The 18,389-nt window shown below is 41.0% G+C and overlaps 1 long non-coding RNA gene across 1 annotated transcript in view; it reads right to left on the reverse strand.

The window, feature by feature from the left end:
* Positions 1-3,918: 3,918 nt before the first annotated feature.
* The window catches only part of LOC103236273 (uncharacterized), a 56,105-nt gene continuing 41,634 nt past the window's right edge, over positions 3,919-18,389 (reverse strand). The window contains exons 2-3 of the long non-coding RNA XR_005238431.2: positions 10,673-10,817; positions 3,919-5,017 (exon numbers count right to left, since the gene is read on the reverse strand). This is a non-coding gene — a long non-coding RNA (uncharacterized lncRNA). The remainder of the gene's footprint in view (positions 5,018-10,672; positions 10,818-18,389) is intronic.

Raw genomic sequence — 18,389 nt, forward strand, 5'->3', positions numbered from 1 at the left:
CACCTCAATACTCAAGACTTTGAAAATTAACATTCATTGTACTTTTCTAGGCTGTTCTAAATTTGAGTAATGAACAATTTTCTACTTGGAAGTTTAAATAACTAGTAAGAAGCCAATGAGGGCTGGCAGGTAAAGAGGTGTCTTTGTGGATAATATCTTGTGTCTAGGTCTATCCTGCCTTGATTTCATTAAAATTTGATTGCTCTTCTCTCAAGACCAGAGCCTTTTCACTAAGATTTGCTGTAAGAAAACAGAATTGGGTTATGACAAATAGCAGGCCAAGTAGAGAACCTAAAGAGGTCACATAGGCCGGCATGTGTTGGGACAGGCTTGATGGCTGTGTGCAGGTATCTTGCGGAAGAAGGCCATAGTCTCACCTCTCTAAGATTTGCCCATGAACCAGCAACAATGGCATCACCTGAGAGCTGGCTAGAAATGCAGACTCTCAGGCCCCATCCCAGACCCACAGAATCGGAATCTGCATTTTAACAAGATCACCAGTTCATCTGAATGCACATTGAAGTTCGAAAAGCCCTGCTCCCCAGCATCTTTAAATGCACTGATGCAGATGCCTAAAGTGCAGCCATAAAGACCTTATGAAGATTTCTCAAAGAACTAAAAATAGAACTACCATTTGATCCAGTAATCCACTACTGGGTATATATCCAAAGGGAAAGAAATCATTACATCAAAAAGATACCTGCACTTTTATGTCTATTGCAGCACTATTCACAATAGCAAAGACGGAATCACCCTAAGTCTCCATCAACAGAGGACTGGATAAAGAAAACATATATACCATGGAATATTACTCAGCCATAAAAAAGACTGAAATCATATCTTTTGTAGCAGCATGGATGGAAGTGGAAGCCATTATCCTAAGTGTAATAACTCAGAAACAGAAAGTAAAATAGTGTACGTTCTCACTTAAAAGAATGAATATGCAATGGGTATACAGAGTGGAATAGTAGACACTGGAGACTACCAAAGGTGGGAGGGTGGGAAGAGGGTGAGGATTGAAATCTTACCTATTTATGTAATGAACACAGTGTTCACTATTCAGGCGATGGATACATGAAAAGCCCAGACTTCACCACTATGCAATATACGCATATAAGAAATCTACACCTGTACTCCCAAATAGATACAAATCTTACATTTTTAATTAAAATAAAATAAAATGCAGCCATAGAATAACAAAATAAAGCCTGAAACATACAGTTGGCTTGGAGCACATCAATAAGAGGACTTAGGGGAAGTGGGGAGAAAACTTTGGTTTAGTTTTTGTTTTTGGAGGTTTTTGTTGTCCTCATTGATCTTCAATGAAACTATCAAATGAAAGTCAAATGGGGAAAAGCTACTTTTTGAGCCAATTTGTTTAGTCATACTTTGGCACACATTCACAAAGATATTCATCCCCAGGGGGCATAATTGTTCTTGAGAAGTGACTTTGTTTTAGAGAAAACTTTTGTTTCCAGAGGCGCAGGCTACACAGCACGGAGTGGAATAGAAATACGGCGATTATCCAGTTCATTTACTTGCAGTACACAGCCAGACAAACCAATCCAGGTAGTGCGGGCCATAAAAAAACATTTCGAGGTGCCTGAATTATCCAGGTTCACTGCTAACTTTGTTCAAATGAACTGGATCACAGCCAGCCCTACACAGCATTGTGTGCTTTTAAATATAGTGCAAGGGGAACCTGCACCAGCAGACATGAGGAGGGGAGGGGCAGGTGTCGGTGACCCTTGGACCCAGACGGCATCTGACAAAGGGTGACATTAGGCTTTGGCAGAGCCTCGGCTGCACTGTCTGCAAAGCGGTTATCACAGGGAAGACAGGGCGGCCTGCCAAAATACAGACACTGGGACCAACCAAAGGATAATTGCTATAAATTCCATACAGGGAGCGGAGAGAGAGATGTCAGGAGAACACAAATCCTGGCTGGGTAGCAGCAACACAGGACTGCAGGGTAGAGTCCGACAAGAAAGGGAAGATTTTTTTTTGAAAAGGCCAAATTTGTTCAAACAAGGTATGGCAGGCCAGCTGGAAGACATGTCAGTCAAGGACTAGACTCTGCTCAGAGGTATTTCTGTCACTTGCACACGACAGCTTCTCAAAACTAAATATAAGGAAAAATTAGAGCTAGATTTTCTCCAGGCATGGGAGAATTGTAATTTAGAAACTAATTGTAATTTAGAAACTGATAGATTGACTAGTATTTGTTCAGGCCCTCCTAAGTGGCAGGTCCCTTTTCAGGTGCTTTGCATAAATTGGCTATTGGAGGGAAGTGGGGGTGGTTAACCCCTTAGGGATCAAAACCCTAATGGATTCTTATTGGGACTTTAGGGATCTAGTGACCCCTGAAGTTCCTAGAATTGTCTGAAAAAAAAATTTTTTTTTTTTTTTTTGAGACAGAGTCTTGCTCTGTCGCCCAGGCTGGAGTGCAGTGGCGTGATCTTGGCTCACTGCAAGCTCTGCTTCCTGGGTTCACGCCATTCTCCTGCCTCAGCCTCCTGAGTAGCTGGGACTACAGGCACTCACCACCTCGCCCAGCTAATTTTTTGTAATTTTAGTAGAGACGGGGTTTCACCATGTTCGGCAGGATGGTCTCGAGCTCCTGACCTTCTGATCTGCCCGCCTCGGCCCCCTAAAGCGCTGGGATGATAGGCGTGAGCCAAAGCGCCTGATCCGAGAGTTTTTAAATGTATTTACATGTATGTTTTTTTTCTGAGAGAAGAAACCATAGTTCTCATCAGATTCGGAAACAGATCCATGAACCCAAACAGATTAAGAATTACAGTTAGCTGAATGAACTAGAAAAGACTGAAGGAATAACATCTATGGAGTATTCTCTGCCAGGCCCTGTACTTGGTGACATCATTCGATGTGGTTTGGCTGTGTCCCCACCCAATCTCATCTTGAATTGCAGCTCCCATAATTCCGACGCGTTGTGGGAGGGACCCAGTGGGAGATAATTGAATCATGGGGGCAGTTTCCCCGATACTGTTCTCATGGCAGTGAATAAGTCTCACTAGATCTGATGGTTTTATAAGGGGCTTCCCCTTTCGCTTGGCTCTCTCTCTTTCTTTCTTGCTGCCATGTAAGACGTGGTCATGTCTGTCATGATTGTTAGGCTTTCCCAGCCGAACTGTGAATCCATTAAACCTCTTTTTTCTTTATAAATGAGTTTCAGGTATGTCTTTATCAACAGCATGAAAACAGACTAATACATCATTTAACTCTCCTAAAAACCCTAGTGGTATCATCCCCATTTTACAGTTAAGGAAAAGCAAAGCTAAAAGTGGACAGGTAGTCTTAGCAGGTGAATACACCTACTAACTGTAAGGTCTAGAAAATAAACTCAGACCTATCTAGTCCAAAAATGTCAATCTTTTTTAATACTATGATGCTTCCTGGGTATGGTTTTTTTGTGGGGAGATGAGTGATTGCAGAATTAATGAAGGAAGGCACCAAGGAAGACCAACGTGGCATTTTCGCTGTCTCTTGAAGAATGAGCTGAGATTGGGCATCTCAAGGGAGAAGGAAGCACATTTCAGGTGGAAGGGGCAAGGTAAAAAGAGGCAGAGCGGTGGGAAAAGATGAGATGTTAACTGAGGACATTGCCCTCCCTCCTGTTGACTAAGGCACTTCGCAAAAACTTGAGAGCCAACTAACAGTCACAAGACTAAATGCATCCAAGGATTAAACTTCTAGCCCATTTCGTCTTAAATTTCCTGCCACCCAAACCCCAGTGGAAACAGAGGAAAACCTCTCCTACCAGAGACCCTGACATAAAGCCCAGAAGTTGCTTAATGCCCAATATCGATTAAAGCAAGTGCATTTTGTTTCTTTCTAATGCATCGTAAGCAGGAAGAACAGGCTTATTGCAGGTCAGGAAGAAGCCAAGAGCTTACCCAGGGCCACCGGAGCCCAGACAGCAACACAGGGCCTCTCTGGAAGGAAAAGATCATTTGTTAATTGTGTGGGGTTTAATGCATCTCCAGTCCCTCAAGACTGCTCCTGTCTCAACATAAATAATATCCAGAGACTAAATATTCCATGTGCACCACAATACAATTAATCAGGCTTTAGACACCCATTGACTCTACAGTGGGATTCTGCTGCCTTCTGAAACAGAAAAGCCATTGACAAGAGGAATATTAGCAATGGAATCCCATGTAATTGAATTGTGGTTTTACGTCTTGAGATTAACAGATGACAAAGTCTTATCCCAGGGTACTTGTTCCCCTCTCCTTACCCTGCAGACACACTGCAGATCATTTGGCCACACCACCAGCCACACACTCTTTAGTTCTGGTGTTGTTTTTAGAAATTAACTCTTTTTCAAGGGAGCCATTTCACATGCAATATTGCTGCTCAGGTAATAACTCCAAAGCATTGGCTTATAAAAAATTTTAAGTGGATAACAAGCCAAACCTCTTCAGGATCCCTGCATGGAAATTCTTGTGAGTTTGTTTCCCATAAATAGAGGGCCAAAGGATGTTAAAAAGATAAAGATGCATGCCATTCATCTTGTTTCAGTAGATCATAAGTTCCTCAAGGGCAGGAAAAGGTTATTTGCTGATTGATTTAATATTTATTGAGTCCTAATTTTCTTCATGGACCATAGAATTAAATCTATCGATGTATTTGATTATGAGAAAAATATATTGCTCCCTTTAGAAAGGACGCAGTAGCATTCCCTTTGATGCCTCCTTTCCTTTATACTGATTAACAACTTGAAAGAGCAGTTCTTGTTCTAAAAACAAAATATGAGTAGAAAAATACTTCATTCTATTCCATAAAACCGGAATGAAAGATTCTCCCTCTCTGAAATAACAAGGTGTTTAGAAATGAAGGAGCTGCAGGGGAAGGAGGCAGGGGGACCATCATCCCTGCAAACATTTCACTTTCAAAGTACACAATATCAAAAATCATATGTAATTACAAGGTTTCATACTTACTATTCTCAAAACGTGGTTTCAGCCAGAATGGAAGTGCTGCATAAGGAAACCTAAAAGGAAAAATTTTAAAAACAAACCAAAAAAAGCTAACAAATTTCTAACAGAGTTACTACTCTCAAGACCAGCAAATATGTGCCTATAAATAAATGCATTACTCGTGCCCACCAGCATATCACCTACAAGTGCTACACTTAGGCTGGGCGGCGGGGGCAGGGGCAGGGGGAGTGGGGAATGACACAGGAGAAAGGGTGGCTGCAGTTTTACCCATGTGAACAGCACTCAGACCATCGCTGACACGTGCAGCATGTCAGAGCTCTGGATTGAGATCATTACAAGCCCAACTTTGGCAGCTCGTTATCAATTCAGTGTGGGTGCTGTTTTGTAAACACATTTAATTTGGTTTTAAATTTTAATCCATAAAGTCATTACTAAAGGACTCCAGGCTGCTGAAATGATGAACCAACTGCTACTAAAGCTGACACGAAGGCACCAGAGCCAGGGATGGGGCTTTCTGTCCTCAACGGCCTTCTTTGCTTCCCTTACTCCTCTCACGTCCCTGATTTCCTTCTCACCAGTGAACTGACTCTCTCATGCATGGTCCCTGATCACATGGAAGATTTTTCTGTTCCTACCGGCTGTATGTGCATATGTGTGTCTCTGTGTTGTGTCTGTGTGTTTATGTGTCTGTCTCCTTCTCTCTCTCTCTCTCTCTCTCACACACACACACACACACACACACAAGCACACACAATGAAACTCATTGCCTTTTTGTGAGCCAATATTCCAATGACTGCCTCCTCTACCTTTCTGATTTAAGCTACTTCTATACATAAGCATTACTCTTTAACAAAAAGATCAGGCACTGGGTGAGTTTGGAGGAATGAAATTGTCTTAAAGAGCTGATGGCAAGGAGTACAGCTGACTGACAGATGGACTGACCAACTGACGGGGCCGGCAGCATCTTATCTATTGCCCTCCTTGGAGAATTGGTTCTCATGGATAATTAACCATAAAATGAGAGGTTTTCTTCAAAGGAGAGATCAAAAGATGAATCTTTCAAAACATACCATATTATAAAATTTGGTTTATTTAAGAATGTATCAGCTCTGGTTCTAAAGGATTTGTTTTAGTTCAGCTTTTATTTTAGATATGGGGGTACAGGTATGGGTTTGTTACATGGGTATATTGCACCCAGGTAGTGAGCATAGTACCCAGTACGTGGTTTTTCAACCCACACCTGCTTCCATTCCTCCCTTCCCCCTCTAGTAGCCCGCAGTGCCTGTTGTTCCCATGTTTATGTCCATGTGTCTCCATGTTTAGTTCCCACTTATCTATGAGAACATGCAGTATTTAGTTTTCTGTTCCTGCTTTAATTTGCTTAGGATGATGGCCTGCAGCTCCGTAACCACCAGTTTACTCCACATAACAACCCTGTGAGGATGGTGTCATCTTTGTCCTCCTCTTCCCAGGAGGCTGGAGGACAGAGAGGTCAAGTAACGTGCCCAAAATCTCACAACTGGAAAGTGACTATCAGGATGTCCACCCAAATAGTCCAGCTCGAGAGTCCATGCTTCTAGCTACCACACTCTGCAGTTTCTGACTTGATGGATTGCATCTTTGTCTAATAAAGAGGAAAATTTACATTTATTTTTATATGCATTTTATCCACTATTAAAGCCAAGTTTTCTCTATCAGGGAAAACAGATGAAACATTTACCCTACTGGGTAAATCAGTTACTATCCTATTTACCCTCTTGGGTGTTTATCCTATTTTATTTGCCCCATCGTGTAAATCAAATATTGTTCACCACTTGTGTTTATGGCCCTACCATTAACATTAACAATACGTGTGTTGACAAGAAATATTCTAGACCAACTTCTTATGCTCCCTTCAATCCATTCCCTTTGCTAGTCCATAGACATAATCACCTCCCACTCCCATTCCAAAAAGCAGCTTCTTACAGAACCATTCTCAAGCACTCTCCCCTACTGCTCAGTGAGGTTTAATATAGCATCCCAGAGCAGCCAAGCTTACACAGCCCTTGGGCACCTAACACAGAGGCCCAGGAAGCTTGCCTAGAAAAGAACTAGTGTTGATCAAGAAAGTCTCCATGTGCTGTGCTGTTCTGTGATAATCTGTCTGTCTCCCTTTGATCTAAAGTTAAAGTGGGCAACATAAACCCTGGACAATGTGGGAAAGCCAAAAGAGTGATTCCATTCTTTTTCTGTGGTAATAATAATAACATTTTCTCTTCTGCAGGGCCAGTGTTTTTACTGAAGTTTCTTCCAAAGAATGCTGTGCTTTAGGATTTTAAAACCCAAAGGCCCCAGGATATTTTCCTCTTTCAAAAATGGATGGTTCTGCTTTTCATTTAAGGTGCAGTTTAGAGAGAAGCAGCCTGTGAAACCAATTAACTAATTGGAAATCACTTAATGACTGTAGCAGCATTTTGGATTTCCGGCGTTGGTTCACAGCAGTCAAGAGAAATTGCTTTCCAATATTATGATAAGGTAAGCTGTGGAGGTCTCACAGGGGGCGGTTGAAGGCTGCTGAGAGAAACAATCAGCTCTAATATGCCCACCAAAATAATGGAGACATTATAGCATGGAACTCAGTGATTGTAAAGTAAGCACAACATAAAAATCCAAAGATATGTGGAGATCTGCTGAGAATAAATGTGCAGCCATAGTTCCTTGCTATGATTTTTTGAGAGATTACAATCTTCACATAGACATTATGCTGTGGAAATTGCTCTTACAGAGAGAGCCAGGCATGTGTGGGAAAAGTGACATGAGGAGAAGGAAAAAATAATAGAGTAAATGCTTACCCTGCCACAATTGTTCAATTAATTGTTTAGTATGAATATAGTCATTGTTCACATTAGGGAAATAATCTAGTTAATTGCTCTAGTTAACATAGGCAGAGAACATAAATTACCCCAAACCAAATATTTTATCCATTTGCCGTTGGTTTGTCTTCAGGTAATGAATTCTCTTAGCCTATTTCTAAATATCATAATTCATTAAACCAAAAACATCAGTGTAGAAAATAATATCAGCAATCTCCAATACATCTCATTCCTTTTTTACCTTATTTTAAAAGAGAGGCACAGGGATATGCATGGGCAAAGGCAGTTTAAACTTGCTTTGAGGTAGTCAGGTGGTCCTTATTTCTCCCGGGCCTCAGAATTATTTTGTAAGTATGGCAATCTTTCCCCGACCCCCTTTGCCTTAGTTTACTCAGTTGTAAAATGGATTGACACATGTTAGAAGACACAGGTGTTCCAATGATGGTGACATGTTACAAACAGGAAGCTAGAACACTGTAAATTCTTCCAGCAATTACAAACTTTCATTTTTTTCTTCCCCATTGGTACAGTAAGTTTGGGCAACAAAGAGTCTCTCTGAGAGATACTTGCTGTTGTTTTCCAACAGGAAAGAAATTCTGTACACCCGCTTGTCACTCTACTGCCTGCATTTGGGCCTTATCTAGTCCCCAGCTTTATTAATTCAGTAATGATGAGCAATGTATTAGATGCCTCCACTGGGTACTGCCTTAGATGCTTGCTTTGTATTCAGCCACTCCCCAAAGGACAGGAGGACAGAAGGTGTTCTCTTTTCAGGCAGCAGCATAAATAAAGACCAGTGTCACTTATACAAATCACTGTACCAAGAATTAGCCCACCAGACTATGGGACTACATTAGCCCTTTCTTCTCACCTGCCTCATATAGTAGGTGCTCATTCAAAGCAGGACTCACGTTGTAGAGCTACATGCCTGGAAGTCCTTCATACAAGAAAACACCTGAAAACACCCAGGGTGAGGTGGGCAACACTAGTACTCTAACACACTGATGATTCTTCCTTTAGAAACAATGTTTCATCCTGAGCAAATTGTTACCTGTTTCAATTATTACCTTTCCTAGGACTTAATTTCTCATCTGCATTCCAGAAAGTGACATCCTACTAACATCCGGATTATATCAAGACAACAGGGCTGATAAACTGATTTTTCATTACCAGTAAAGATGGTCAATAAGTAAAACAGAACATTGACTAATGATACAGCGGAGGAGCAACCACATCCAGAATGTGCCAGCAGTGAGCTGGACTACCATGAAATAACAAGGAAACATTCCACTCTTCTTAATAAAAGGAAAACCTCCAACCTATCAAAGGAGAAAAATCCTGCAAATTAACCTTTCAGACTGATTCAGAACATTTTCCAGGATGATGTACCTGAAGAAAAACATGTGATTCAACTGATAGCATTCGTCACATCGCAGACTGATCCAAAGGTGAGGCTATACCTACGAAGACAGGCTGAATGCCAACTCGTGTAACCTCATTTGCAAAGCTCGGCACTCTGGAGCTTAAATGTCCCTGCTTAACAAATGGGGATCAATTTAGACTGTTGTATAAAGACAAGACCAAGGCCAAAGTCTAACAATAGCTCACCTCTCGCCAAGTCCTTAAATTAGTAAATGTTATTACAAAAAGAAAATATACTTTTATCTAGGTTGTTATTTTTTCCCTCTGCTGTCCTCTGTGGCTTTGCCTATAAGCTCACAGTTTTTAGTTAAATTGGACAATTACTGAGTGAGAAGTGCATAATTAATGAACAGTCACCGTACATGTTTGGGAAACTGTGACCCAATCACTGAACAGATAACTGAACCACTAAAATAAATGACTTGTTCCACTCATTACCTGATCAGCATTTGTTTAGAAGTTCCTTGGTGCCCTATCAAAATTCTAATCAGTTCTATTTAAATTACATTTTTTGCACTGCATTGTTATAAATGCTAATTTATGCCTAGAATGGAACAGCTTTATTTCTTACCTCCTGAAGAAACGGATGAATAAAAACATACTTCTACAGGGCATAAAAGATTATCAAGGGTTCAATGACTATTGGATTTTGCACTTGCCAAGACACATCCTGAGACTTCGAGCTAAGCTTTAGGGGACAACAAGGACATTCCAAGCCTCCCATAGCAAAGCCATCCCCAAGAAGAGTCTGAGGACTGTCACAGCAGCATCTGCAACCACCACAAGGATTTGCTGCCTTTGGGGACTGGACAGTCTTTGGAGTGGTGAAGGGAAAGAAGGGAAAATTCTTACAACTTGAGAATAATGATCCAAAGAATCTTAAAGGCAGATGGTTATTTCAGAATCTCTAGGCAACTTTTGTGCACAGAGAGGGATTTCTCTGAGCCTGGTAGCCCATCTGCTTTTGCGATGGTGTCCATGTCCACCAGCTTGTAGGCGGTGGCGGATCTCACATGGTAACTCCATATATTTTTCACAATTAGTTTGGTCTCCAAACTTAGCACCAAGATGTCATTCTAAGCAACTCAGGCAGTTCCACCCAAGAGAAGACTAGAGCACAGTTTTGCTCTCTCTGATGTGCAAGGCTTGACCACTTGCAGCCTAGAGCTGGCCCAGACAGACCCTAAGTCATTTGGGATCTAGAGGACCTCAGAAGAGAGAATATTGAGGCTAGTGTTCCAGAAATAGCAAGAAATCTCCTAATGAGGCCACAAAAGTCCTGCCTTTAAAAGTGCTTCATCCACTATGACACTCCCCTCCCATTCCAGGCTCAGTGTCTGTGGAAGTCAGCAAGCCTGCCATTATCCTGCCTGGAGTGGGAGGCATCAAATTCAGAATTCATTGCCAGAAGTTTTTTATAAGCTGAGGAATTACCTTGAGAGGATTGAATTTCCAAGCGCAAGTCAGCAGCTGCTGGGGAGGCTGGGACCACCTCAATCATCCTGTACCCACGAGTCTCTTGCAGAGAGGGGCGAGGCGAGGCTGGATCAGTCTGGCTTAGGGCTGCATGGCCAAGGGGCTAGAAAACACAGGTTCACAAAGGCATTTAACCTCGTTTAAGCAGTGCAATGTGGCTGAGGCTTAAAACAAGGCTGGAACATTTTCTTGCTTATTATTACCTTGATAACCTTTCTTTGTAGCTAGGAAGGAGTGGAATGAGAAAGTGGGGCACAGGGAGACACTGGGAGAGGAGGGGTGGGCCATAGCACTGAACAGGAGGGGAGAAAGCTGCTGTTGTCCTGTTTTCTGAGTGCAGTTGGAAAGAGAGGAAGGATGTTTGCTCTCTAAAAGCTGCTGTTGTCCTGTTTTCTGAGTGCAGTTGGAAAGAGAGGAAGGATGTTTGCTCTCTAAATATTTTTACTTTTAAATAGAAACTGTTTTCCAGACGGCATGGCTAATCACTTCATAGAAAAGGGAAGAAAAGAATAGCTTTCATTCACTTTCTTTGAAACCTATTCATTACAGTTTGAAAGCAAAATTTCTCTATGAAATACCTAAGTAGTGGCAGCATTTCTACAAGATCTAAGTGTGGGGGCGAGGTAGCAGAGACGGGAGAAGTAAGCAGAGCCCAGGAATAGCTGTGCTCACGTCATCATGGGAAGAAGAGGACTGGTCACCTTCGTCTATTTCACAGAAAGTGCTGGAAGTGGTCCTCGGCGGGGAGGGGCGCGGGAAGCAACATGGCCCCCTCCCCACAAGGAATCCCTAACAGCACACCTGTCTGCCCTGTGGCTGAAACCAATCCTAAAAGGAATCTTTTTAGAGAAATTAAGCTTTACAATGATTGTTTCTCAATCTTGTGTAAATCAGTTATAATTATAACTGATTCTAATATGCATAAAAATCTCTCATCCTCCTCTATTTGAACGAAACCCAGATTAAAGCTCTGTGATGGGAGCATGTGGGGTTAAACGCCTCACTGTGGTTCCTACCAGCAGATGATTGTGACTCTAATACCCACCCACTACTCTCCTTCCTGATCATCCTTGGACTGGCAATCAAAAGTCCTAGATAATATTTCTAGTCAAATGTGTGTATAACTTACATTTGAGTTATAGAATGTCACTGTTCTAATCTGAAAAAGAAAATTAAGCCCCTAGGGGAGGACGTGTTGTGGACTTTACTACCAAATGTTCACAGATTGTGAGGCTCGGTCACCATTGTGATTATCTTCTTCTTATTATTGTCATTGCAGGCATTTAACATGAACTGAGGAGCTCCAATTTTCCTGACTCTATCCAGGATAAATGACACAGGAGTTTTACAGAATCATAGCTACCATTGACTCTAGGCCAATAATTTGGCATTTCATCTCAAAATATTGCTCATATTAGAAATGTGAGACAAGAGGTCAGATGAGAAGACATCCTCCATCTGTGAAGTGATTCGCATTTTCAATATGTCTATTTAGCCTCCATCCGTATCAGTTATAAAGCTGTGGAACAACCAAAGAGTCCTGTGACATAGCACTAGAGGCTTCATTCCAGATTAAAATTGGTAATTAATCAATATTACATATACTTTATTGTTCAATCCTCTTAGCAATTACTTGGAAGACAAAATAAGTAATGCTCGTTAAGTTTTAAGATGGCGTAAATCTGGGAGAAATAGTTAATATTTTGAATTCCATATGACTCAAAGGTTCTTGCCAGGCTGGAGCAATGGGAAAAAAAATTTATATGAAATGTCACAAAAATAAATATAACCCTGCACTTAAGTTCAAAATGCCATTTTAGTTACATTACGTTTTACCAGAAATCATGTGAAAAACCAGAGGGGGTTTTACTGTGTGGTTTAAAATCAGGAGAAGTCAGTGTGATATGGCTGCCCAAAACGCTAACAGAATTTCAGATGACAATAACAGACATCTAATCCAAAACAGGAGAGGTAATGGTTCTGTTGTACAGTGGTCAGACATCACATCGCTAAGAGAGAAAAGGTAACACAACCTCCTTCACCAACTCTGCAAATTCAAAGTAGTTATCATTTGAGCCTTATTTCCATTTCCTTAGAAAATGGAAATAATAGCACCTAACAAAGATATTCTCATAAAATTATTGTAAAATCAAATGAGTTGGTCTTCATAAAACTCTTTTGAAAATTATAAAGTATCATTGCTCTGGACATCTGCTGTTTGTCATTCAATAATCACCTTCCTCTTTTTGGCAACTGCAATTCAGCCCTCGTTTGGGGAATCTCCTCCACCGTTTTTACCATGTGGTGGGCCCAGCTTGGCTGAGGCTGCAGAGATTGGTTTAGGAATGGCTACATTACGCAGTCCGAGCCAAGGAGACATAAGGAGACTATGCTAGGGCTTTTGAGAACACAGAGCCTTGCTCCTTAGCTGTATTTGGTCATATAAAGAGTCGAGTCTTGCGATAGCATCCTACTACCCAGGGAGAAGTCAGCCTGAAGATGAAGTTTAACCAACAGAAGTGGGGGAGGAAAGGCAGAAATGAAAGAGATGAAGAAACTAAGCCCTGATGACCTCCTTTGATATGTGGATCAGACCGTCCCAACCAAAGCCAGTATTCCCGTGCACTGTTCTATGTTCCAAGCCCATGTATTACCTTTTATAAGTCAGTTTGAGCAGGGTTTTTAGGTCACTTGTAACAGAAAGAGTCCTACAATTGTGCATTTATTCTAATGTCTTGGAAAATCCAGTTATTCAAATATATGGAAATAATACATGAGAGAGTTTTCAAATGGAAAAGATAGATTCCACAAAAATCAAATTGGTTTACATTGTGTTAGATTATTATGTTTATGTTAGATTGTTATGTTAGACTGTGTTTACTAATACAAGCAAAATTTCATTATTGACTACGTCTTGGATTCTAAGACTTACATAAGGATTTATATAACAACTGTGTTCTAAAAAGAATTTTTTTAGCATTCTGCCCCTGGGAAATCCATGTTTCCAGCCTACCCTATCTTGTCTTCCTGCTGAGCTAATAGCCAGATCTCCAACTAAAACAGCAGTGCCCATCTCTGATTAATGGGACCTTTCTCCCCACCTTTTTTAATGGCTTTCCCCCATTGTGATTTCAATCAGAACATTGCTGGGAATTCCTCCTGGTGCCTCTCCAGGACCACTTCTATTGCCATTTCTTATAGACTGCTCCTCAAGAAGAGAAAAGCCAAAGAAATGTCCCCATACTCCAAAGCTGGAATCAATGTGGAATGTGGAGAAATAAATTACAGCATTTTCCAGCCAGAAAGGCCTATAGGCATCATCACCTCATCAACAATGGGCTAAATCCAGCCCACCTGATTTTTATTTTCTTTTTATTTTAATTTTTAAAAATATTTTATTTAACCTAATACATCTAAAATATTATTTCATGTGCAATGAATATAAAACATTATTAATGAGATATTTTCTATTTTTCATTCTAAGTCTTCAAAATCCAGTGTGTGTTCTGTACTTACAGCACATCTCAACTGGGCTATACCATTTTTTAAAATTATACTTTAAGTTCTAGGGTACATGTGCACAACGTGCAGGTTTGTTACATAGGTATACATGTGCCATGTTGGTTTTCTGCACCCATCAACTCATCATTCTCATTAGGTAATTCTCCTAATGCTATCCCACCCCAGTACCCCAGCCCCCCACCCCCAACAGACTCTGGTGTGTGATGCTCCCCGCCCTGTGTCCAAGTGTTCTCATTGTTCAATTCCCACCTATGAGTGAGAACATGCGGTGTTTGGTTTTCTATCCTTGTGATAGTTTGCTGAGAATGATGGTTTCCAGCTTCATCCATGTCCCTGCAAAGGACATGAGCTCATCCTTTTTTATGACTGCATAGTTTTCCAAGGTATATATGTGCCACATTTTCTTAATCCAGTCTATCACTGATGGACATTCTGGTTGGTTCCAAGTCTTTGCTATTGTGAATAGTGCTGCAATAAATATACGTGTGCATGTGTCTTTATAGTAGCATGATTTATAATCCTTTGGATATATACCCAGTAATGGGATCGCTGGGTCAAATGGTATTTCTAGTTCTAGATCCTTGAGGAATCATCACAGGGTCTTCCACAATGGTTGAACTAATTTACTCTCCCACCAACAGTGTAAAAGTCTTCCTATTTCTCCACATCCTCTCCAGCATCTCTGATTTTTATTTTCAGTTGTTTTATATATAAAGTTTTCTTTGAACACAGCCATGCCTGTTTGTTACATATATTTGTCTGCTTTCATGCTATAATAGCAAAGTTAAATGACTGTGACAGAAACCATATGGCCTGCAAAGCCTAAAATATTTACTATCTGGCCCTTTATACAGAAAAAGTTTGCTAACCTCTAATCTAGTCCAAACAACTAGTTTTTTAAAAAGAAGCCTAGTCCCAGAAAAACTAGCTAATCATACACAAGATGCCAAATCCAAGTTTGTTTCACACGGTGGTATTTTCATGTTCTATTCCTATGTATCTACTAGATTAGAGGTATCTTATGGGCAGAGATTGTCCTTCATGTTTCTGTGATATCCCAAACAATAGAGGCTAAATACTGAAGTATCCATTGAAACCAGTTATATAATTGCAAAGGTATTGAGGGGATAATGAATTTATTCAAAGACGTCTATGTAAACCATCTCCCCTCCTGCCTCCACAGCCTCCAAATATTTGTAGCCACAAACCAATGATTCTCCATAGGACATCAAGTCACTATCTGTGACATCATCTATAAAATGGCATAAAAGTATCCACCTCACAGAATGGCGAGGCTCAGATGAGATAAAGTGTGGAAGGCATGTAGCACAGAGCCCAGCACACGTCAAACTCTCAAAGACTAGTGGGTTACTATGATAACTATCATAAAAATGGAGGCACCCTGAGACAAAACTGGGTCTTACAGGGAACATGTATTTTGCTTATATTACTGTAGTAGGGACTTCTCTCAGATACCTACATAAGCAGTGGGGGAATATATATAAAGGTGGGTTCCAACACTTCATTTCCACAAACAATTGAATCCATATTCAATTGCTGTCACCCAAGGAAGTTAGAATACAAGTGCCAGAAACAGGGTTCTCCCAGATCCCAACAGCACCTGTAGTACTAGAAGGAGAGAAAAAGATTCTTTCCCTGGGGCTAAGGCATTACAAATGTCAATACTTACTAAAGTAAGGAAAAACGTAGCATTGTGTCAAATAGCATGTGTACAGTATAGATGCAATTGTGGTCAAGGACGTTTGTCCTGATTCTCCCTACCATGGAAATGGTCCCACTCAATACCAGAGGCTTTCCTCTGACCACACTGGCCCTTGTCTCTTCTCAATAAACCTTCTTTAGATTTTATGGCCATAACTTTCTCAACTAATAGGAATGTATCATCATCGCTCAACAGCATACCGCGTTTATTGCATGAAACTTTTAGCTATGGGCAAAATATTTTCACCATCCAGCCCATCCTCTTGCCAAAGAATTATGCTTATAAAATTATTTTATATTTTGATAGTCCCCAGTATGGAAATAAGAAGGGATAATAAGCCTATGATCCCATGCAAGTAGAAACAGCCACGTACTCATCCTCCACTCCACCTCTCTTCCTGGTCTAAGGTGGTACATCGCAATGCCCCTTTTCTTTGTTGTTGTTGTTGTTTGTTGTTGTTTTTGTTTTGAGACAGACTCTTTCTCTCTTGCCCAGGCTGGAGTGCAGTAGCACAGTCATAGCTCACTGCAGCCTCAAACTCCTGGGCTCAAGCACTCCCCCTGCCTTAGTCTCCTGAGTAGCTGGAACTACAGGCATGTGTCACCACACCAGGGTAATTTTTTGATTTTTTTGTAGAGACAGCATCTCACTATGTTGCCCAAGTTGCAATGCCCCCTTAAATAAATGCCCCTTTAGAACCTAACAAGAACATGTAGAACAATATAGTCTATCCTCTCCTTTATCCAATTTCTTCTTTTGATGCTAATCACAGGGAGTAAAAATTTTTCCAGAGTCACTTAGCCCATATCAGGAATCAAACCCTACATGTGGTCCTCTGTGATGTGCTAAACTCATCTGCTTCGGTCCTGGCAGCCAGAAAAGATTACTGGGGCTAATAACTAGTAAACTCCCACATTAGGAGGGCCTTTCCCACCCCGGCCCCCATTCCTACTGCCACCATCTGTGTTTGTTCTTTTGCTACATAAGAACTCAAACTGGGTGGTGGGCCTGTTATTTTTAAAAGTCTTTTAGTAGCGTCTATACCCAGAACTGCCTCATCACAATTATCCTCACCAAACGAGGAAACTTCACATTGAGAATGGATATGGTTTTCAGCCAGCACCAAATGTCTCTCCTTCTGCCTTTTTGTCTTTCCGATCAATCAGAACATGTGAAACTCCCAAATGAAGAGTAAACACACAGCCCAGGTTCCTTTCATCTCCTAACATATGTCATGAAGGGGGAGGGAAAAACTCTATTCCCAGCTTCAATCAGCCCTTCCTATTCTGCGACTTGAACCCGAAACTGAAAGGGATGTTGCAGGGAGCTGTGGAGGAGTGCTGAATGTGGGCCGGCTCCTTGGAAGATAATAGGTATTCGCTGCATACCTGAGTCTTGGAGTCATTATCTCCCCTATGAGCACTTCTGTATTTATATATAATGAGATCATTACCAGGCAGCTCTTCCAATTTTATTCAGACTTTAATATTTCTTGAAGAAAAAAAATAGCGTACAAAAGGGTTTGTGATGCCAACTCAATCAGACGTGCTGTTGATGGAAAATTATTCAAGTGCAAGCCAGAACAGGCAAAAAAATTTTTCAGAGAGGTTTCTGTCAAAGCTGAGTTCACCTGCGACGATGTTTCAAGCGAATGTGCCGAAGTGTCCAGAGGTGAGGAAGGAAAATAACAACGAACAGAAGAGAGGGCTGTGTATAGGATTAAAAACGAGGCACGTTGCAGCCTAACTATTTAGGCAGATAGGGCAGGTGCCTCCTGCCGAGACTCGACTCCCACCCTGGCTTTCAGTGGGTAATTAGACCAGGGAAGCAGCTTTACTTGCTGTCGGCTTCACTAGGAGCAGTCAGTTTTTAGAAATTAACCCTTTGGTGGGTGCTACTTCCTTTTGTGATTGAACTCAGGTGGATAGGCAAGGTAGGTAAAGGCAATTCCTTCCTCCTCTCACAACAAGCTTTAAAGAAGAGATTTTCTGTCTCTTCAGTCCCATTGCATCTTCAGCAAAAAAAAAAAAAAAAAAAAAAAAGAATACAGAAGAATTTTTTTTTCCCCTTTGTCCAGTAAACGCCTGTTCATAGAAAATGGCTAGAAATTCAGTGCCCCTGCTAATTCTGGGAAAGGCTCTGTCCATTTTCAGCAAATTACAAAATCAAATGAAATCAACTGAACACTAAAACTAGCAAAAAAGAATCTCTCTTGATAATCCAGACAGCATCGCAGGATGATGCCAAGCCTTGGGTGACAACCATGAAGGTGGCTCCTCACTGGCACCCACTTTTAGAAATACACTCTGCTAATGTGAGCTCTCTGGATGTTTGCACTTTGGATAAACACAAGCTTACTGACTCATTTCTGGGATCTATGGTTTATCCTGTGATACAAATCCAAGAAAACTATCATTTTAGCTATTCACT

Source organism: Chlorocebus sabaeus, chromosome 7 (assembly GCF_047675955.1).
Source record: "Chlorocebus sabaeus isolate Y175 chromosome 7, mChlSab1.0.hap1, whole genome shotgun sequence".
Taxonomy (NCBI): Eukaryota; Metazoa; Chordata; class Mammalia; order Primates; family Cercopithecidae; genus Chlorocebus; species Chlorocebus sabaeus.